General features: G+C 36.0%; 1 long non-coding RNA gene and 1 other non-coding gene across 5 annotated transcripts in view; both read right to left on the bottom strand.

The window, feature by feature from the left end:
* Positions 1 to 23,023, bottom strand: part of LOC144380556 (uncharacterized) — a 945,783-nt gene that overhangs the window by 813,345 nt on the left and 109,415 nt on the right. The window lies entirely within an intron of this gene.
* Positions 14,192 to 14,296, bottom strand: LOC118528022 (U6 spliceosomal RNA). The gene has a single exon (XR_004913406.2). It is a non-coding gene; the product is annotated as a U6 spliceosomal RNA (small nuclear RNA).

Genomic DNA, 23,023 nt, shown 5'->3' with positions numbered 1-23,023 from the left:
CAATGGGTTTCCTCACCCTCTGGCCTCCTGTTAGGTTCAGACAATGGGAAGAGCACCAGCAGAAGATCAGAAGGTAGTAAAAGAGAAAGGCCTGGATATTTATTTCTTTGACTCCTTGTGAGGTCACTATGGGTGGCCATGTCCTCAACAAAATCACAATTTCTATCAATTCATCTTTCTCTCCAGGTTCCAGTTACTGTTCTTTTCCCTTATCCCTTCAGTGGTGATAGCACCTTGTTGTGACCATCTCCTGAGGAATTCCACTCACCTTGTGGTTTCCCTGTACCCTGCCCACAACTTGTAAATAGTACCTTTATTAAACTCTTTTCAGATTACCCAATCTGAATGTTATCTGTTTCTAGGAGAGACCCTGGCTAATACAATATACCCTGACAACTCACAAGGATTAATAGTGTTCTTGCAGTCTATTACACCATTCTAGACTTTAAAAAATCATATTTGTTTGGTAATAATCTAGGTCTATTAGACTGTAAGATCTTCAAGAGCAGGGATCATACCATAAACATGGTTGTAATATTTGTAGGCCTAAATAGCTCCTGCCCCATAGTTGGCACCCAACAATTATTCTGAGGAATTGAACTGAATTAAAATACAACATAGCTATTCCTAGGTTATGATCTTGAATGAACAAGATAAACATTATCTTAATCATGACATAAAAATCACATGATCCTAAAGAATGGAGGAATGTTAACTTGCTAAACATAATACCCATTTTAATGTCTTCTTCATGCAGAAATAAATGGTGTTTAAGGGTATAATACAGCTTGCTGTGTAATTACATTAATCAGAGAGTGCCTCTTCTGTTGGTTCCTTTGTTGTTGCCATGGTAGCAACCACAGACTTGCAAGTAGAGAGCATACATAGAACCCATTCTTAATTACATGTGTAGCACTACATTTCTGAGAACACAATAAATATGGAGGTCATGGAACACGTGGAAAAGAGATATGATGAAAAAAGATTTGCTCTCTGGTTTTTCTATCTCTTGATTATTCCTAAACCCTTTATTAGTATTACTCCCTATTACACTTTCTCTTTCACTGCAGTAAAAAGGCCTTTGCAGCCACCCACCAAATTATAATCCTCTACTCCTGAAATGATCCAGAACTATCTCTGATAAAAATGTCAGTAGGAAATTAAGTCCTGTCATAACAAAAATAGAGTGGAGTGAGTGTCCACTGACAATTTTCTAAGAAAAGTGACACCATCTTCCATCTTTTTTCATATCATAGCAAAGCATCAAAAGCCCTCCTTTCTAAATAGTCTTTGTATTACTAAGAATTCTTATTTGTGCTTAAATACCTTGCTTGGCTGTGCAGTTTGGGTAATAATGTTTGCCATTTACAGGGATATTGCCAAGATTAATTATTGCACATTTTAAAAATAAACAAACCAAAAAGCAAAATATTGAGTTTAAAAAGAATTTTTCAATCAAAAGTTTTTCATTAAATCAAGGCTAAATGATACCTTTTCTTTTTCTTCTTCCACTTCTCAGGTATTTCTTAAGGAAGATAACACATTCTTTGGAGGAACAAGAGGTGGTCTTTCCTTAATTCTAATTAAGTCTTTCCAAAGAAGAACCATATACTAATTCAATCTAGTTGAAAAACTTTATTTATTTTAAAGATTTTATTTATTTATTTGAGATAGGGAGAACAAAAGCAGCGGGGAAGGGCAGAGGAAGAGGGAGAAGCAGGTTCCCCACTGAGCAGGGAGCCCCACACTGGGCTTGGTCCCAGGACCCCGAGATCACAATCTGAGCTGAAGGCAGACACTTAACTGATTGAGCCACCCAAGCACTCCAACTTCCATTCACTTTAAGTAGTCCTGCAGTTTAATCACATATTTTAGTATTACTTTTGGCCAATAAAAATTAGTCTTACATGGGCAATAAATTGTCATTGTGCAACAACAGATTTGTTTTTGCCTCCTTTTGGTCTTCATCTCATCACTGCTGATCATTTGTTTATTTATCCTTTTTATTAGCATTTTGCTAACTACTTATCATGAACTTAACACTTTCCCAGCCTCAAAGAATACTGAAATGAACAGTCCCAACTCTCCAAAAGCTCCTGTCTAAAGAATGAGATAGACATAAAGTCAACTTGCAGGCCAGCTGTTTATGGCCTAAGAAAGTCTTAGTGGGAACCACTTAGCTCTGCTCCCTGTATTCAGTCATCTCCTAGCAGCCTAGCCTAAGATAGTTCTCACGGAAAGGGTAGAGAAGAAAAGAACAGGAAGTAGATAAGGGCTCCTGAGGCCAAAGCTTTAAACTGGCCCACTGTATCTTGTCGGCCAAGGCAAGTCACAAGGTCAGCTCAGATTTAAGGGATAATTAAAATGGGCTCCACCTCTTGATGAAAGGAGAAGCAAAATAACAGTGCAAAAGATGTGGATGCAGGGAGGAGTAGACAAATGGGGCCATTTTTACAATAGTACCAAATGCACAGTAAGACAACAAATCCAACCCAGCAGGAATTGTAAAAGGCTAAATATAGTCTTAAAAGCTGAGTAGGATTTGCCATAATACTATGCATTAAAAGACAAATCAATACTTAGATAGTATAAAACAAGGAGTCCAAAACATACAATTGAGGAATATCTTGAGTCAAGTGTTTCCTTGTTACACTTCTCACTTAACTACACCTCTAAAAAGTAAAGTAAGACCTTTTTTCCCTGAGTTTTAGTTAAATTCTGATTAAAGTCAATTCAGGTCTTATATTCTCACAACCACTTCAATACATAAAAATTATTATCTGTCAACAACTGGAGAACTACAAATATTCCAGAGACAAGCTTATAGTGAATGCCTCATAAGTATTTCTTTGCTGAACAAATTAATTAATTAATGAAAGGATGAATGAAATAAGTTTCAAAGGCTTTAAAACTTTATTAAGCCAGCCAGGCAATACCAACAGAGATTATGCCACAAAAAGCAGCCCAACCTGGGAAGCCTCTTTATCCCCACAAGCTTGAGACTGATTTTCTTCTCCCGTCAAGAGAAACTGAACAGGGGCGCCTGGGTGGCTCAGATGGTTAAGCGTCTGCCTTCGGCTCAGGTCATGATCCCAGGGTCCTGGGATCGAGTCCCGCATCAGGCTCCCTGCTAGGCGGGGAGCCTGCTTCTCCCTCTGCCTCTCTCTCTCTGACTTTCATGAATAAATAAATAAAACATTAAAAAAAAAAAGAGAAACTGAACAGGCCAACCTTAGGAAATCCCATCTTCTCAGGCAGCAGCAAAGACCAGTGGGAGTCTCAGTGGTACTAGATAAACTGAGCAGATCAAATAACTGTAAAAGCTCTGAAAATTAAACTGCCATTGGAACTGCACACCACAAAAGCAGACCAAGACCTGTGTGCCAAACCTAAAGAGGATGAGTACCTACTAACATAAAAGATTTAAATAGGATTCTGAGTTTCTGAACATAATAACAAAATGTGCAGCATAGTGTAAAAAAACCACCCATAATTCCAAGACTAAATCACAACTTAAATGAGAAAAGACAGTCAACTAATACCAACACCAGGAAGAGTCAGATGTTGGAATTATCAGAGAAAGATGTTAAAGCAGCCATCAAAAAAGCTTCAACAATTATAATTTCTCTTTTAAAAAATGAAAAAAAAAAAAGGAAAATCTCAGCCAAGAACCAAAAGTTATAAATAACCAAATATACATAAAGAACTAATCAATGCAACAAATTTTTTTTTTACAAACCTTTTTGGGTGGGCTTAATAGTAAAGTTGAATGACATAGAATAAAATCAGTGAACATGAGGGGCGCCTGGGTGGCTCAGTCGTTCAGCGTCTGCCTTCGGCTCAGGTCATGATCCCAGGGTCCTGGGATCGAGCCCCGCATCGGGCTCCCTGCCTGGCGGGAAGCCTGCTTCTCCCTCTCCCACTCCCCCTGCTTGTGTTCCCTCTCTAGCTGTCTCTCTCTCTCTGTCAAATAAATAAATAAAATCTTAAAAAAAAAAAAATCAGTGAACATGAGGTCAGATCAATAGAATTTACCTAATCTGAAAACAGAAAAATAAACAGAACATCAGAGACCTGTGAGACAATGACAAAAGATTCAAGATTGTTATTATCAGAGTGACAGAAAAGGAAAAGAAAAAGAATGGGGCTGAAAGATTGTAAGAAAAAATAATGGCTGAAAATTTTCCCATTATGGTAAAAGACACAAAGCTATAGACTTAAGAAATTCAGTAATACCCAAGAAGGATGAATCCAAAAATATCTACACAAACATACATCGTGTTTAAACTTCTAGAAACTAGAGACAAAGAAAAAGTCTCTTGAAAACACACACAAAAAAACAACAAATTACCTATATAGGACCACTATTTAAAATCAATTAAAATCAATTAAAATTCAAATCTGGAACCATAAAAGCCAAAAGGAAGTGGCAGACATTTTCCACAGATAATAGAAAAGAACTGTCAACTTCAAATTCTATATTGTGTAAGTAGTCTTCAGGAATAAAGGGGAAATACAAATATTCTCAGATGAAGGAAAACTAAAAGGATTTCTCATTAGTAAATCTATCCTTAAAGAATGGCTAAAGAAATTGTTTCAAACAAAAAGGAAATTATAAAAGAAGGAATATTAGAGCATCAGGAAGAAAGAAAAATGGAAAGAGCAAAAATATGGTTATATAAAATAGATTATGCTTTGCATGCATTTTATAAATCATATATGATAATAAAAACAAAAATTATAATACCATCTGATGCTCAAGACAATGGTATTTAAAAGTGGAGAGAGTAAATGGAATGGTAAATGGAACAATAAATGGAAGTATGGTTTCATAGTTCACTAGAAGTGATAAAATATTAATACCAGTAGATATATATATACTCTAATACCCACATAAATTGTTATAAAAATTAAAATATATACATTGAAAAATGCTATAAATAAATCAAGATGAAATTCTAAGAAATATTCAAGTAACCCACAGGAAGGTAGAAAAGAGAAACAAAGCAAAAACTAGTAAAAACAAACAGAAAAAATAATAAAATAATACTTAAGCTCTAAAATATCAATAATTACCTTAAATGTACATGGTCTAAATAAATTGACCAAAAGACAGATTGACATGACCCAACTATATGTTATTTATAAGAAACTGACTCCAAATTCAACAACACAGGTGGGTTGAAAGTAAAAAGATGGAAAAAGATATACCATGCAAACATCAAAAACAAGCAGAAGTGGCGATATGCATATCAGATAAAGTAGACTTCAAAGCAAACAAAACTACAAAAGAGAAAGAGGAATACTACATAATGACAAAATGATTAATATACCAGCAAGATAAAATGAAACTAAATGTGTACATACCAAACAAAAAAAGCCTCATAATATATAAAGCAAAACTAATAGACCTGAAAAGAAAAACAGACAAATCCAAAATTATAGTTGGGTACATCAAAACCACCCTTTCAACAACAGATAGAACTAGTATAGAAAATAATCAAGTATGTAGAAAATCTATACAATATATTCAATCAACAGGATCTGATTGACATATATAGAATATTCCATCCAACAACAGCAGAATACTCAATTTTTTCAAGCACCCATGTAACATTCAGCAGATACAGTATATCCTGGGTGGAAAAACAACCCTCAACCAATTTCAAAGAAGTGAAATCATACAGACTGTTCTCCCACCATATCAGAATCAAACTAGATAACAACAGGAAAATATCTAAATATATAGAAATTAAACAACACACTTTGAAATAATCCATGGGTCTAAGAGGAATTCCAAAAATATTTAAAAATAGATAAAACTTAATTAAAATGAAAACACAACATATCAAAATATGTGGGATGCAGCTAAAGTAGTGCTGGGAGGGGGTTGCCTGGGTGGCTCAGTCATTAAGCATCTGCCTTCAGCTCAGGTAATGATCCCGGGGTCCTGGGATTGAGCCACGCATTGGGCTCCCTGTTCCATGGGAAGCCTGCTTCTCCCTCTCCCACTCCCCCTGCTTGTGTTCCCTCCCTCGCTGTGTCTCTCTCTGTCAAATGAATAAATAAAATATTTAAGTTAAAAAATAAAGTAGTGCTGGGAAGGAAAGTTATAGTATGAAATGCTTATGATAGAAATGACGAAAAGTGGCAAATCAATTAATCTAAATTCCCACTGCAAGAAACTAAAAAAGTAAGAGCAATCTAAACCCAAGAGTAATCCAAACTGGTGCAGCTACTCGGGAAAACAGTATGGAGGTTCCTCACAATGTTAAAAATAGAACTATCCTACAACCCAGCAATTGCACAACTAGGTATTTACCCAGAGGATACAAAAATACAGATTTGAAGGGGCACATGCACCCTGATGTTTATAGCAGCATTATTAACAATAGCCAAATTATGCAAAGAGCCCAAATGTCTACTGACTGATGAATGGATAAAGAAGATGTGGTATATATATACAATGGAATATCACTCAGCCATCAAAAAGAATGAAATCTTTGCAACAATGTGGATGGAGCTAGAGTGTATTAAGCTAAGCAAAGTCAGTCAGGCAGAGAAAGAGAAATACCATATGATTTCACTCATATGTGGAATTTAAGAAGCAAAACAATGAACAGAGAAAGGGGGAAAAAAAGAGAGGGAGGCAAACCATAAGAAACTCTTAACTATAAAGAACAAACTGAGGGTTGATGGAGGAGAGGTGGGTGGGGGGGTGGGCTAAATGGTTGATGGGTGTTAAGGAGAGCACTTGTTTTGTTGAGCACTGGGTGTTATATGTAAGTGATGAATCACAAAAATCTACTTCTGAAACCAATACTACACTATATGTTAACTAACTAGAATTTAAATAAAAATTTGAAGAAAAAATAAAGTGTTAATAATAAAAACGTTATTCTATTATTAGAAAAAATAAACCCAATGCAATCCAAAGGAACAAATAATAAACAAAAGAGGAGAAAATAATGAAGTTAAAAATAGGAAACAAAAGAGAAAATTAATGAAACAAAGAGCCGATTCTTTGAAAAAATAAAAACTGATAAACCTCTAGGACGACTGACAAAAAAGACTGACAATCATCAATATCAGGAATAAAAGAGAGGCTACCAGTAGAGATCATGAAGCCATTAGAATAATAAGTGCATAATACTATTATGAGTTACATTGTGCACCCCCAAAAAAGATATGTTGAAGTCCTAACCCTAGTGTCTCAGAATGAGACCTTTTTTGGAAATAGGATCTTTACAGAGGTAATCAACTAAGATGGGTTCATTGTGATGGGCTCTAATCCTATATGAATGGTGTCCTTATAAAAAGGACAAATTTGGACACAGAGGGATACACAAAGACAGAGGACAATGTGAAGAGGCACAGGGAAAATGCCATGTGAAGATGAAGTCAGAGGCTGGAATTATGCTGCCACAAGCCAAGGAACAACTGGGGCTACTAGAATCAGGAAGAATCAAGGAAGGATCTCTCTCCTACAGGTCTCAGAGGGAGCAAGGCCCTGCCCATACCTTGATTTTAGACTTATAGCATCCAGTAAAAGACAATAAATTTCTGTTTTTCTAAGTCACCCAGTTTGTAATACTTTATTATGGCAACCATAGGAAATTCATAGAAATATGAACAACTTCATGCTCATGAATGTGACAACTTAGAAGAAAGGAATCAATTCCTACCAAAACTCAATTAAGATGAAATAGATAATCTGAATTGTCCTATTCAGGAAACTGAATCTATAATTTAGAAGATCCTGAAAAAGAAATCTCTGGGCCCAGATAGTTACACAGGAGAATTGTGAGAAATACTAGAGATTTAACATCAATTTTACACAAACTCTTCCAGATAACAAAAGAGGGTACACTTCCCAATTCATTCTGTGATACCACTATCACTCTTATACAAAAACAAATATAAGACAGTACAAAAAAAAGTTACAGAAGAACATCTCTTATGAACTTACATATAAAATTTTCAACAATACTATTAGCAAATCAAATCCAAAAATGTATACAAAGATTTATGTACCATGACCAAGTAGAATTTGTTCCAGTTATGGAAGGGTGGCTTAACATTTGAAAATCAACATAATCCACTGTAAACAGACTAAAGAAAAAAATAATATGATCATATCAACTGTTACAGGGAAAAAAGCATTTGACAACATCCAATACTCATTCATAATAAAAACTCTCGGCAATTTAGGAGTAGAGGGAAATTACCTCAACTTGTAAAGGAGCATCTACACGATAACTACAGCTAACATCACACTTCATGGAGAAAGGCTGGATGCTTTCTCTCTGAGACTGGCAAAAAGGGAATAATATCTGTTCTCACCACTCTTATTCAAAATACTTGAAGTTAGAGCCACTGCAATAAGACCAAAATAATAATAATAATAATAAAAAGCATACAGTTTAGAAAGGAGAAAATAAAAATGTCCCTATTTGTGGATGACATGATTACCTATGTAGGAAAACCCAAGAAATCACCAAAAAGCTCCTAGAATTAATAAGTGAGTTCGGGGGACGCCTGGGTGGCTCAGTCGGTTAAGCGTCTGCCTTCGGCTCAGGTCACGGTCCCAGGGTCCTGGGATTGAGTCCCACATAGGGCTCCCTGCTCGGCGGGGAGCCTGCTTCTCCCTCTGCCTCTGCCTCTCTCTCTCTGTCTCTCATGAATAAATAAATAAAATCTTAAAAAAAAAATAAGTGAGTTTGGAAAGGTCACAAAATACAAAAATGATCTAAATAAATTGAAAGACATATCCTGTTCGTATGTTAGAGGAGTCAACATAGCAAACATGTCAATTTTCCCCAAATTAATTTTTAGGTTTAATATGTAATTCCTATCAAAATTCCAGCAATAATTTGTAGATACAAATTATTCTAAAATTGATATAAAAATGCAGGCTGTAGAATACTTAATCTTGAAAAAGAAGAATAAAGTGGGAAGAATCACTCTACCTAACATTAAGTTTACTATATAGATACATAATCAAAAAATTTGATATGAGCATTAGGATAGACACACAGATCAATGTAACAGAATAGAGAAACTAGAAAAAAAGTCCCAAATCAGTACGTTTAATTAATTTTTTTTACAAAGGTACATAAGCAAAGCAATTCAAAAGAGGAAAGATAGCTTTTTCAATAAATGATACTGGAGCAACTGGACACAAATGAGGGAAAGAAACCCTTGATTTAATTAGTCCTCAGTATAAAAACATAACTCAAAATTGATAATGTACTTAAATGTAAAATGTAGGGGCACCTAGGTGGCTCAGTCAGTTAAGCATCTGCCTTTAGCTCAGGTCATGATCCCGGGGTCCTGGGATCGAGCCCGGTGATGGGTTCCCTGCTCAGTGGAGAGCCTGCTTCTCCCTCTCCCTCTGCTGCTTCCCCTGCTTGTGCTCTCTCTCTCTCTGTCAAATAAATATATATATTTTTTAAAAATGTAAAACGTAAAACTATAAAACTTCCAGGGAAACACAAAGAAAACTTTCAGGGTATCGGGCTAGGCAAAGAGTTCTCATATTTGACACCAAAAACACAATCCATAAAAGTAGAAACTTAATAAATTTATCCAAAAACCCACATCACATCACATCCATGAAAAAATGTTCAACATCAATGATAAACGGGGACATGCTCATTAAAACCATAATGAAGTATTACCATATACCCATTAGAATGACTAAAAAACTGACAACACCAAATGCTGTGAGGATGTGGAGAAAATATTACTCACTCACACATTGCTGGTGTAAATGTAAAATGATACAACCACTCTAGAAAATAGTTTGGCAATTTCTTTAAAAACTAAACATGCGATTACCATACAAGCCAGCAATTGCACTCTTGGGTATTTACCTCAGAAAAATAAAAATTTTGTTCACACAAAAAGCTATACCCAAATGTTCATAGCAGCTTTATTCATAATAACCAACAATTGGCAACAATGAAGATGTCTTTCAACAGGTTAAGTGATTAAACAAACTATTGTATATCCATGCAACAGAATACTAATCTTCAGTAAGAAGGAATGAACTACTGGTACACAAAACAACTTGGATGAATTTCTAGGGAATCATGCTGAATAAAAAAAAAAGCCAATCCTAAAATGTTACATGCTACATAATTCAATTAATAACATTTTGAAATGGCAAAATTATAGAAATAGAGAACAGATTAGGTATTAGGATGGAGACTGGGTGGGATCCTTGTAGTGACCAAACTTTTTTTTCTTGACTTAAGTAGTGGTACATGAGTACGTGTGATAAAATTATATTGAACTAAATGTGCACACACACACATACACAAGAATGCTCGTAAAACTGGGGAAATCTGAATTAGATTGGTGGTTATCTCAATAACCTCTGTGATACTGTACTATAGCTTTTCAAGATGTCACCATTTGGGGAACTTGGGTAAAGAGTACACTGGATTGCTCTGTGCTATTCTTACAACTGCATGTGATATACAATTACCTCAAAAAATTTTTCATTAAAAAGAGACTACACAGAACTCACTGAGAGCAAGTAGGAAGCAATCTAGGCCTTCTTCATCCTCCCTTAAACAGAGATCGGTATTTTTATTGATATATATCCTTAGGACTTTAAAAACCACTCATGTTGCCACTTGTGTTTTGCCAACACCTCCTCTATGAAGTAAAATGTACATAAGGCTTTGAAGTACTATGATTTTCAAGAAGTAGTAGCAGAAAGAAAAGTATCTTCAAACACCATGTTGGAGTAGAAAGAAGCTAAGGGTCTGAATTAATTGTCCATGGTTTCTCAGCAAAATATCAAGCTTTTGAGGAAAAGATTAGGCAGCAGTTTTAAGAGAAATTTTTTTCTTTTTCTTTTTCTTTTCTTTTCCAAGATAATTTGATTCAGTGATTAGAATTTAGAATAAAAAAGACAAAGAACAAAAGATGAAAAGGGGCAGTAGACTCAGGATCCTGGACTCAAGTGTCAAATCTGCTACTATCCATGTGAGTGTGGGCAGTCCAATTCAATCTGTCTGCATCTCCATTTCCTCGTAAAAATTAAAGCATTAGACCAAATCCCAAGATCCCTTCCAGCTTGAAAATATTCTATGATCCTACAAGATTTGAAACGTTGATGAAAGTAAAGCTGATGATGTTTCATCCCATTCCTTCATTAGACTTAATTTAATAAGGTTCTCCATGGTAACTTCAATTGGCAATCCAAGCATTCCCTTCAGCTGTGTAAATGATGCCCCTAATTCCAATATAACTGGTTCAGGTTTCCTTACCAAGTCTCTAAGTGCTAATTAACTTTGAAGCAGCTCTCCAAAACAGTCTCCATTACAATTTAGACCAAACTGCTTTTTTTTTTTTTTAAAGATTTTATTATTTTTCAGAGGGAGAGAGAGAGAGAGAGCACATGTGCACGCACAAGCAGGGGGAGCAGCAGGCAGAGGGAGAAGCAGGCTCCCTGCTGAGCAAGGAGCCCGATGGGGGACTGAATCCCAGGACCCGGGATCATGACCTGAGCCGAAGGCAGACGCTTAACTGACTGAGCCACCCGGATGTCCCTATCCATTGCCTTGAGTTCTTTTTCATTCATTCCACTGAATGAAAGAATTTTAAAGTGCAAAGAGACTGGAGAGAGTTTCAACCATACAGCAGCTTCAAGTTTTAGGGGCTAATGCTTTTGAGGATCTTGCTTAATAGTCTTCTGGGGCTCAGATCTCACCATTCTCAAGATAAAAGTTACCCTTGATACAGTACAAAATGTTTTTGTTATACAACTCTTGCTTTCTTTAATAGACCACCCAGTTCCTTGAGAAAATCTAGATTAGGCAAACTCAGTGGTACTCGTCTCTTCCTACCACCTGATATCTACCCCCTGCCAAAAACCTTAAGTACCTTACTGAATCTCCAAGTCAGAGCCTATTTTTCAAGGGGCAAATCTGGCTGTTGACCACAACTCAATGTATGGTGTCTATTCATGATGTTGTGAGGTGCCTACTATGAAACTAGTCTGCTGTATTAGTCAGGTTTTCTACATTAATGCTGTTTAACAAACAAAAGACTTCTCCCTATCCCTGCTCCCCCTCCAATTCTCAGTAGCTTCCAACCACATAAATACAAATATTTCTTTCTTTCTTACAGGTCTACAGGTCAGCTGTTGGTCAAATGGACTTGACTGCCTTGGCTCCTAGCTATGAGTGATTGCATGTCTATTTTGCACATTTCTTTATTCTGGAACCAGCATCTATTAAACATTTAATTTTTTTTCATGACAGAGGACAGGTTTACAAGAGGGCTGGCAATAACTTTCCATGTTTCTTTAAAGCTTATAGCTGAAAACTGTCATACTCTCAATTCTGCCCACATTTTATTGACTAAAGCAAATCATATGATGAAGCCGAACATTAGTGCATACAGGAAGTATATTCTATACATGAGGAATCCATGACAAGGACAGGGAGGGAAAGAAGAATTGTAAGCAAATAATACCATATATCACTTTTGCTTACCACTATAAAGAGAAAAAAGTAAATTCAACTACTAACACTCCAATATGTTAAAGGCATTTGTTTTTCACCTTCCTGTTAGAGTGAGAATCTGGGTTTTAGAAACATACTCTTAGTTCCAATGATCTTGTCATTCTTTCTCCCTGCCTAGACTCAGAGAGCCTAGTCCAACAGCCTAGGCTGACATCCTAGTGCTCCAACGGTGTAAGGTGAGAAAGAGCCTCTGACTTGGAGATCCAGTGAAGATACTTAGGGTTTGGGGCACGGATGGGGATCAGGTAGTGTGAGGAGATGAGTACCACTGAGAGTTTTCCTAGCCTTGATTTTCTTAAAGAACTAGGTGGCCTAATCAAGAGCCACAAAAAAAGGAGAAAATTTTGTACTGTATCAGGGTAACTCTAATCTTGAGAATAGTGAGATGTGAGCCCCAGAAGACTATTGAGCAAGATCCCTCAAAAGCGCTAGCAGGAAAAAAGCCTTGAAGCTGCTGTATGATTGATAAACTCTCCAGTAAGAGTGTCTACACCTTAAAATGAAAAATAGCTTTTCTGCACTCCTAGTTCCATTCCCTCCCATTCTCTCAACTGAGATTCAAAAAGATGTAACTGTTTTCAGAGAACATTAGGTCAGAGTTTACACAAATCTTTTACGTGGTTGACTACCAACACTTACCAGGCTCAGAACTGCCACTAAGGAGTATTTTAGAAACTTGGGGGTGATTTTTAATTTTCACAGTGAATTGAAGATAACACAAACATTTGGTAAGCCAGGGATGATAGATTTCTTACAAGGGGCAGTACACTGACATACAACAACTATTCTATAGTCCACATAAGTTTCTAATGTCTCACCAGTCTTGTAGAAGAAAATCCCATTTGTACATATTTATACCTAGAACCTAACTCCATGGCACACAAAGTGTTTTTTGCAAGGTGTTAATTTGCACTGAATTTTCTAGAAATGCAACCACTGTATAAATTAAAGAAAGACTGTATTTTTTTCCTGAGCTTTGTTTGAAACTTTACCAAGAGTTGTTTACCTTTCAGGAAACCAATATCCCTGAGGCAATGCTGCATATGTATTTGAGTCATCAATACAACACACTTGTATCACTCTGCAGCTTTAGCTGCTCTATTCACATTGATTATAATAATTGATCCAAGCAATGGACATCATGTTTTAAAGTGCAGTCATGCTTAAATGTATATTGAAACATATTATAAATTACATATTTCTATATAATGTATTATATTTAATAAAACATATTGAAACTACTTTCCTTTTATTGCTCCTTTATATTACAGTTTAGATATTTTATTGCTTTTTTAAAACTTATCTATGTAAGCAGATTACATTATATATGAATTACATTTCAGGGTAATAAAGACGGCCTACAAAATTGTTATAAAAAGGGAACAGGTTTTGATAGGTTTGAGAACGCCCCCCCCCATGCCATCCTGCTGTTTGCTTTCCCCCATCTTGTCTCTAAAAATAATGCATAATCAGTGTCACTTTTTTTGCATTTGAATTATTATATTAAATATTATTCTCATGTGATTCACTCACTGTTTTGAATATTAGTAGATTTTTGGGGGGGTTATTTTATTTTTTTATTTTTATTTTTTTATTATGTTCAGTTAGCCAACATTAGTATATCATTAGTTTTTGATGTAGTTTTTTTTTTAAATAGGGAACACTTCATGAATTTGCCTGTAATCCTTGCGCAGGGACCACGTTAATCTCTCTGTATCATTCCAATCTTAGTATATGTGCTGCCAAAGTGGCACTTTGCAATTTTTAATATTCTCATTCCTGTATGATATTCCATTGTAAAAATAAACTATAATTCACTTATCTATACTACTCTTATCCCCCCAGTTTCAGTGAGAAATAATTAGCATATATCACTGTATAAGTTTAAGCAAACAGCATGATGGTTTTCAGTGTCAGTTCTTGATTAACAATTTAGAATTGTAAATTAATGAAATCAAATTTAATGAAGCAATCCTGATAAATGTCTAGTTTATCCTCAGGTCCAAAAATTCAAGTGTCAAGAATTTTTTCTCTTAAATATGCTTTTTACAAAATGCTTTTGACCCATTCCTTTTCTCCAGGTTTTCCCTTCTCTAAGCCATTATTATCTTACTTATATCTTAGCCCTAATCATTATGTGTTAAAAGATCTTTCAGGGGGCACCTGGGTGGCTCAGTTGCTTAAGTGTCCGACTCTTGATTTCAGCTCAGGTCATGATCTCAAGGCTGTAAGATCGAGCCCCGCACCGGCTCTGCACTGGGCATGGAGCCTGCTTAAGATTCTCTCTCTCCTTCTGCCCCTCCCCCATTTATCTCCCCCTCTTTAAAAAAAAAAAAAAAAGATTTTTCAGAAAAACCCACAAGCTAATCTGTATTTTGTCCAATAGAAAACTCATTCTATAATAATTTGAATGCTTAACACAAACTTTCTGATTTCTTATTTCATTACTTCTATTCTTCTTCTATTAAATGTTGTATCTGACTTATCTTGCCTATCACTTAAAAGGTCCTATTCCTTTCTTACTGAATGTTTAATTTTCATGATCATCTGGATTAATATCATTGCTTTGAAAGAAAGCCATCTTTATTCTATCTGAATCATCCTATATGAGTTTCATCCCAAATTATCTTCCACTACACCAGCCAAATATGCTAGGTCAAATGCTAAATACTGGGTAGGAGGGAGGTAAAAAATTAATAATCTTTTCTTCTGTTTTCAAGGGGCTTATCCTCATGGTTACACCAATCAGTACCCCCATTTCTTAACGAGACATAGAGAAGACAACAGTATTTGTACACATAGCAATATCATTAAAAGCCCACACACCAGCACATTAGTTTCTCACACATTTTTTTAGTTCTTAGCATCATGGTTTGACATTTTCAGAAACTCAGTAGAACCTGAAAAAAATAAGACTGAAGAGTGTAAGTGTCCAAATCCAGCACTATAAAAAATGGAAATACATGCCATGGATGTACTGTTGAATAAAATGAGTTGAACTGCTTGCGCATTTCATTTAAATTGCCATTGCTTTCCTTCTCTGCTTATTTGCTGTTCAATGATTATATATGAATCCCAGGCCAAAGACATAAGTTTCAAATAATAATTATTGCCTAGGGACGAGGGGGTTGTCTCAGTTTTGCAATAAAATAAATAATGGGTTTATAAAGATTACCCATATATTTGTATGTCTTTGTCTGGAACTTATGCCTTAGTCCAATTTATAAGCAAAAATTATGCCATTTTAACAGATGGCCCTACATGTAAATAAACAAAAGAACAGGAAAAATTGGTAGAGTATTACTAGGGTTCCTATATAATGGCACACTTGGAAAGAAAGAATAGGGAGAAACTATATAAACTCAGAGATTAAGAAAAGCATCGCTATGCTAAGTATTTATTAGAATCACCTGCAGAGATTTAAAAACCCATACCAATGATTCTAATTTAGCTAATCTGGGGAGTGGCTTGGGTACTGGGATTTTTTTAAAAGGTCCCCAGTGATTCCAAGATACAGCCAATGTTGAGACCTACTGCACTAAACAAAACCTAAAACACAGCTCTGTTACCAATCATATTTAACTGGATATTTAAGGTAAATTATTTGAAAGATAATTTTCTCAAAGCAAAAAGCAATTCTGTCAGCATAATATTCTTCACAGCTGTAGCTAATAATACACAGTTTATTCCTGACTATGATAATAACTCATTTTATCAAGATAATTTTGGTCAAAAAACTATGAGGTATAACGTATTTCTTTCTATCCTCATTTTTTAAAAATCTGACATGGACTAATTAAATGCAATAAAAACTAGGTACTTCAAATTGTCAGTGAGTTGCTAAAGTTCTATTAGTATGCTATAACTTTGCATATTTCTAACTGCTAAAACTTCTATGGACATATTTTATGCTGAGAGCTTAGGCAGGGTTAGATAGGACAGCAAATAGTATCATGGCTTTCCTCAAACTATTTCGATTATTGACATAATAATCTCTAAATTTATCAAGTTACCAAAATTATGCTTTAAGGAATAGCGTTGAATTTATCTAATTAATATATCCAATACCTATATTCTTCTTAGCAGCATTTTTGTACAGTTGGTCAAAAGCTAAGGGTCACTGAATAGCATACTCTATTAATCTATTTTTATCAACATATTTAAGAGGAAGATAATTATTAATAAAAATGAAGAAATAAAATATAAAATGAAGATTTAAATATATTCTCAAATGTAAATATATTAATAAAGGATATATTCATAAGTGTATTCATTTAATGTATATTCTTAGTCTTTGAAAACAAATAATATTTTTGGTAAATTGCTAAATTTGGTAAATTTGGAAAACTGGCCATTTGGTGAAATGGTCATTTGACAAATTAAGCTTTAGAGCAAATGGTATTTGGTACATTGACTTTCAGTGATCAGCCTCTTCCAGTGGATAATACCTAGCATGGCAAATCTATCAGTATTTGAACTATACTTCTCTTTTTTCACTGTGGTTTTAAAACCACATAAGCTGATTAATATTTAGGGAATATTAAGTAGGATTAAGAGCAGACCTGGGTTTGAGTACTCAATCCACTCCCTGTATGATCTTGATTAAATTATTTAACTAAGACTATGTTTCCCTAGTCCACAGGACTCTTGTGTAATTAATAAAAATACAGAAGTCCCTGGTGTGTATTATTCTCAAGTTTTTATTTAAATTCCAGTTAGGAGGACATTAGGAGAAGGAAGGGGAAAAGGAAGGGGGGGAATCAGAGGGGGAGACAAACCATGAGAGACTATGGACTCCGAGAAACAAAGTGAGGGTTTTAGGGGGGAGGGGGATGGGAGGATGGGTTAGCCTGGTGATGGGTATTAAGGAGGGCACGTACTTCATGGAGCACTGGGTGTTATATGAAAACAATGAATCGTGGATCATTACATCAAAAAACTAATGATGTATTGTATGGCCACTAATATAACATAATAAAATTAAATTAAATTAAAAAAATAAATTCCAGTTAGTTAACATACAATGTAATATTAGTTTCAGGAGTGGAATTTAGTGACTCATCACTTCCATACAACACCCAGTGCTCATCACAAGTGCCCTCCTTAATCCCCGTCACCTATTTTACCTATCCCCCTGCCAACCTCCCCTCCAGCAACCCTCAGTTTGTTCTCGATAGTTAAGAGTTTGTTTCCTGGTTTACCTCTCTTGTATTTTTTTCCCTATGTTCATCTGTTTTGCTGCTTAGATTTCACATATGAGTGAAATCATATGGTGCTTGTCTTTCTCTGACTGACTTATATCACTTAGCATATTACTCCCTAGCTCTATCCATGTCATTTCAAATGGCAAGATTTCAATCTTTTTGATGGCTGAGTGATATTTCATTTTATATATATACCACATCTTTATCCATTCATCAGTCAACGGACATTTGGGCTCTTTGCATAATTTGGCTATTATTGATAATGCTGCTATAAACATCGGGGTGCATGTGCCCCTTCAAATCACTATTTTTGTATCCTTTGGATAAATACTAGTAGTGCAATTGCTGGGTCATAGGGTAGTTCTATTTTTAACATTGTGAGGAACCTCCATGCTGTTTTCCAGAGTGGCTGCACCAGTTTGCACTCCCACAGTGTAAGAGAGTTCCCCTTTCTCTGCATCCTTGCCAACACCTATTGTTTCCTGTGTTGTTAATTTTAGCCATTCTGACTGGTATGAGGTGCTATCTCGTTGTAGTTTTAATTTGTATTTCCCTGATGATGAGTGATATTGAGCATCCTTTCATGTGTCTATTAGCTATATGTATGTCTTCTTTGGAAAAATGCCTATAAATGTTTTCTGCCCATTTTTTTTCTTCTGCCCATTTTTTAACTGGATTATTTGTTTTTTGGGTATTTAGCTTTATAAGTTCTTTATATATTTTGGATACTAACCCTTTACCAGGTAAGTCATTTGCAGATATCTTCTCCCATTCTGTAGGTTGCCTTTTAGTGCTGTTGATTGTTTCTCCCTGTGAAGAAGCTTTTTATTTTGATGAGGTCCCAATAGTCTATTTTTGCTTTTGTTATCCTTGCCTCAGAAGACATATCCAGTAAGAAGGTGCTACAGCCAATGTCAAAGAGGTTACTGCCTGTGTTATCCTCTACATTTTTTATGGTTTCAGGTCTCACATTTAGGTGTTTCATCCATTTTGAATTTATTTTTGTGTATGGTGTAAGAAAGTGGTCCAGTGTCATTCTCTGGCATGTCTCTGTCCAGTTTTCCCAACACCATTTGTTGAAGAGACTGTCTTTTTTCCATCAGATGTTCTTTCCTGCTTTGTTGAAGATTAATTGACCATACAGTTGTGGGTTTACATCTGGGTTTTCTATTCTGTTCCATTGATCTATGTGTCTGTTTTTGTGCCATACCATACTGTCTTGATCACTACAGCTTTGTAATATAATTTGAAGTCCAGAATTCTGATGCCTTCAGCTTTGCTTTTCTTTTTCAAGGTTACTTTGGTCATTCAGGGTCTTTTGTGGTTCCATACAAATTTTAGGATTGTTTGTTCTAGCTCTGTGAAAAATGCTGGTGGTATTTTGATAGGGATTGCATTAAATGTGTAGATTGTTTTGGGTAGTATAGACATGTTAACAGTATTTGTTCTTTCAGTCCATGAATATGGAATGTTTTTCCATTTCATTGTGTCATCTTCAATTACTTTCATCAGTGTTGTTTCCAGAGTACAAATCTTTTACCTCTTTGTTTAGGTTTATGCCTAGGTATCTTAAGGTTTTTGGTATAATTGCAAATCAGATTGATTCCTTGATTTCTCTTTCTGCTGCTTCATTACTGATGTATAGAAATGCAACAGATTTCTGTATGCTGATTTTTGTATCCTGGGACTTTACTGAATTCGTGTATCAGTTCTAGTAGGTTTTTGGTGGAGTCTTTCGAGTTTTCTATATAGAGTATCATGTCATCTGCAAATAGTGACAGTTTGACTTCTTCCTTGCCAATATGGATGTCTTTTATTTCTTTTTGTTGTGTGATTGCTGAGGCTAGAACTTCCATTACTACATTAAATAACAGTAGTGAGAGTGGACATCCCTGTTTTGTTCCTGACCATAGAGGAAAAGCTCTCAACTTCTCCCCAATTTCATCCCCAGGATGGTATTAGCTGTGGGTTTTTCATAGATGGCCTTTACTATGTTGAAGTATGTTCCCTCTAAACCTACTTTGTTGAGGGTTTTTTTAATCATGAATGGATGTTGTACTTTGTCAAATGCTTCTTCTGCATCTACTGAAAGGATCATGTGGTTCTTTTTTTTTATTAATGTGGTATATCACATTGATTGATTTGTGAATACTAAACCACCTTGTAACCCAGGAATAAATCCCATTTTATCGTGGTGAATGATCCTTTTAATTTACTGTTGGATTCAATTTGCTACTATTTTGTTGAGAATTTTTACATCCATATTCATCATGGATATTGGCCTGCAGTTCTCTTTTCTAGTGGAGTCTTTGGTTTCGGAATTAAGGTAATGCTGGCCTTGTAGAATGAGTTTGGCAGTTTTCCTTCCATTTCTGTTTTTTGGAATAGTTTGAGAAGAATAGATATTAACTCTTTATATGTTTGGTAGAATTCCCCTGTGAAGCCATCTGGCCCTGGGCTTTTGTTTGTTGGGAGATTTTTTTTTTTTAAAGATTTATTTTAGAGAGGGAGAGAGCATGAGCAGGAGGGGCAGAGGGAGAGGGAGAGGGAGAGAATCTCAAGCAGAATCCATGCTGAGCATGGAGCCTGATGTGGGGCTTGATCTCACCACCCTGAGATAGGACCTGAGCAGAAACCAAGAGTCAGATGCTAAACCAACTGCGCCACCCAGGAATCCGTGTTGGGAGATTTTTGATTACTGATTCAATTTCTTTGCTGGTTACTGGTTTGTTCAAGTTTTCTATTTCTTCCTGTTTCAGTTTTACTTGTAGTTTACTTGTTTCTAAGAATTTATCCATTTCCTCCAGGATGTCCAATTTGTTGGCATATAATTTTTCATAATATTCTCTTATAACTGTTTGTAGTTCTGTGGTGTTGTTATTTCTCCTCTCTCATTTGTGATTTTATTTATTTGGGTCCTTTTTTCTTTTCATAAGTCTGGCTAGGGGATTGTCAATTTTATTAATCTTTTCAAAGAACCAGCTCCTGGTTTCATTGATCTTTATTGATCTTTTCTACTTTTTTTTTTAGTTTCTATGTCATTTATTTCTGCTCTAATGATTATTTCCCTTCTTCTGCTGGCTTTAGGCTTTAGTTGTTCTTTTTCTAGCTCCTTTAGGTGTAAGGCTAGGTTGTTTATTTGAGACTCTTCTGGCTTCTTCAGGTAGGCCTGTATTGCTATATACTTCCCTCTTAGGACTGCTTTTGCTGCATCCAAAGGTTTTGGACCATCGTGTTTCCATTTTCATTTGTTTCCATGTATTTTTTTACTTCATCTTTGATTTCCTGGCTGACTCATTCATTCTTCAGTAGCATGTTTAACCTCCATATATATACTATCCTGATACCAAAGCTAAACAATACAAGAACAAAAAAGTATAACTTCTCTGATATAAGTATTACTATTCCAACTTTCTTTTGATATCCATTTGTGTGATAAATGTTTCTCTACCTTGTCACTTTCAATCTGCATGTGTCTTTAGGTCTAAAGTGAGTCTCTCAGAGGCAGCATATAGATGGGTCTTGTTTTTTTTATCCATTCTGACACCCTGTGTCTTTTGATTGGAGCGTTTCATCCATTTACATTAAAAGTAATTACTGATAGATATGTATTTGTTGCCATTTCATAACTTGTTATATCATTGTTTCTGGAGATTTTCTCTGATACTTCCTTGTCTTTGTCACTTTTGGTCTCCTTTTTCACTCAAAGAGTCCCCTTTAATATTTCTTGCAGGGCAGTTTTAGTGGTCACAAACTCCTTTAGTTTTTGTTTGTCTGGGAAACTCTTCCTGGCTGCAGATTTTTTTTCAGCATTTTGAATATATCACGCCACTTTCTTCTGGCCTGCAAAGTTTTTGTAGAGAGATCTGCAGCTAGCCTTATGGGTCTTCCCTTGTAAGTTAGGGACTTACGTCTTGATGCTTTTAGGATTTTTTCTTTATCACTCTATTTCCCAAATATAACTACAATATGTCTTGGTGTTGGCCTGCTTTTGTTGATTTTGATGGGAGTTCTCTGTGCTTTCTGGATCAGGATGTTTGTTTCCTTCTCCAGGTTAGGGAAGTTTTGTGCTATTATTTCCTCAAATAAACCTTCTGTCCCCTTTTCTCTCTCTTCTTTTTCTGACACTCCTATGATACAAATGTTATTATGTTTGATGCAGTCACTGAGTTCCCTAAGTCTATTCTCATGATCATAGTTTGTTTTTCTCTCTTTTTCTCAGCTTCATTATTTTCCATTATTCTTTATCACTTATTCGTTCCTTCCTCTGCTTCTTCCATCCTTGTGGTCATTACATCCAGATGGTTTTGAATCTCAGTTGTTGCATTTTTCATTTCTAAATTGATTGTTTTTCAACTCTTTTATCTTTGCAGTTAGGGTTTCCCTGATGTCTTCCATGCTTTTCTCAAGCCCAGAGAGTATCCTTATGATTGTTGCTTTAAATTCTCCATAAGGCATATTACTTACATCTGTTTTGATTAGATCTCTGGCCATGACCTCTTCTTGTTTTTTCTTTTGGGATGAATTCCTCCATCTTGGCATTTTGTCGAGGTCTCTGTCTTCTGTGTGTTAAGAAAACCTGTTATGTTCCCTGCCTCTGAGAGTAATGGCTTTTTGAGGAAGATGTCATATGGTGTCCAGGGCCAGGCACTTCAGGGAGTGTCTCTGGTATGTGCTGCTTGCACTCTGCTGCTGTGTTCTGGCTGCTTTATCCTTCAGGTCAGTCCTCTGCAGAGGCTCTCCTTGCCTGCAGTGGGCAGTGTTTGGATCTTAGCCAGAGTATGGCGAGTTTTAACCAGGCATGCTCTGGTCTGCTTATTAAATGAAACCTGATGCTATTTCCACTAGAACTGAAGCCTTGCAGAACTCTATGGTCAATAGATGTGGTGCACGTGGGAGTTTCTACTGGCCTTCTAGGGACAGGGCCCACTGTGCTGGTCCTTAAGCACACTTGCCTGAGAAAAGCAGTACCAACAGCATACAGGAAGGTAGGATTTGTAAGTAGGTTATGCAGCCAGTGTGCTGTTTATTGAAGTTGGTTTATGCTAAGGGACAGGGGAGGTAAATCTGCCAGCCAGCTCCTTTGTCCCCAGAGAGGGGATTCCATGTTTGCTGCTCTCAGGGAAGCACTCTCAGAAGAGCGAATAATTTCCCCTCATTTATCTCAGGTGTTTTTCAGATCACTGTTTTCATGCTCTCTGCCTCTGGGTTGCTTACCTGCCTGGACCAGCACAGTGCACTTTGGGCTCTATCCCAGCCAAGTCTGCTGATGTTTAA

The sequence above is a fragment of the Halichoerus grypus genome, chromosome X (genome assembly GCF_964656455.1).
Source record: "Halichoerus grypus chromosome X, mHalGry1.hap1.1, whole genome shotgun sequence".
Lineage (NCBI taxonomy): Eukaryota > Metazoa > Chordata > Mammalia > Carnivora > Phocidae > Halichoerus > Halichoerus grypus.
Note: the sequence above shows the minus strand (reverse complement) of the source record. Positions and strands in the feature narration are given on the sequence as shown.